Source organism: Penaeus monodon, chromosome 27, assembly GCF_015228065.2.
Source record: "Penaeus monodon isolate SGIC_2016 chromosome 27, NSTDA_Pmon_1, whole genome shotgun sequence".
Classification (NCBI taxonomy): Eukaryota; Metazoa; Arthropoda; class Malacostraca; order Decapoda; family Penaeidae; genus Penaeus; species Penaeus monodon.
Window position 1 is genome coordinate 30,085,173 of NC_051412.1, and position 320 is coordinate 30,085,492.

Sequence of the window (320 nt, forward strand, 5' to 3'; positions counted from 1 at the left end):
TGACTGAACCAGTAGTGCAATGAGGTGTAAAGATTGCATCACCTGAACTGGAAAAGGAGTACCTGCTTCTACTGTTTGCGTGTAAAAAATAACGGCTGAATTATTGTGAAAGGAGAGAGGTGGACAAAGTACATCTGAGACCTACAGAACAGCAACGACAAAACCTTCCATCTGGGAAGAAAGTCCAGAAATCATGGAAGAGGAATTAAGGCATGCTATGAAGACCAAAACGGACGAAGCTAAAGAGAAAGGCGATATCTCGGTAGATCTGATGAGATTATTGGAAAAAAAATGCATGCTGATTGCAATGAGGTAAGTAT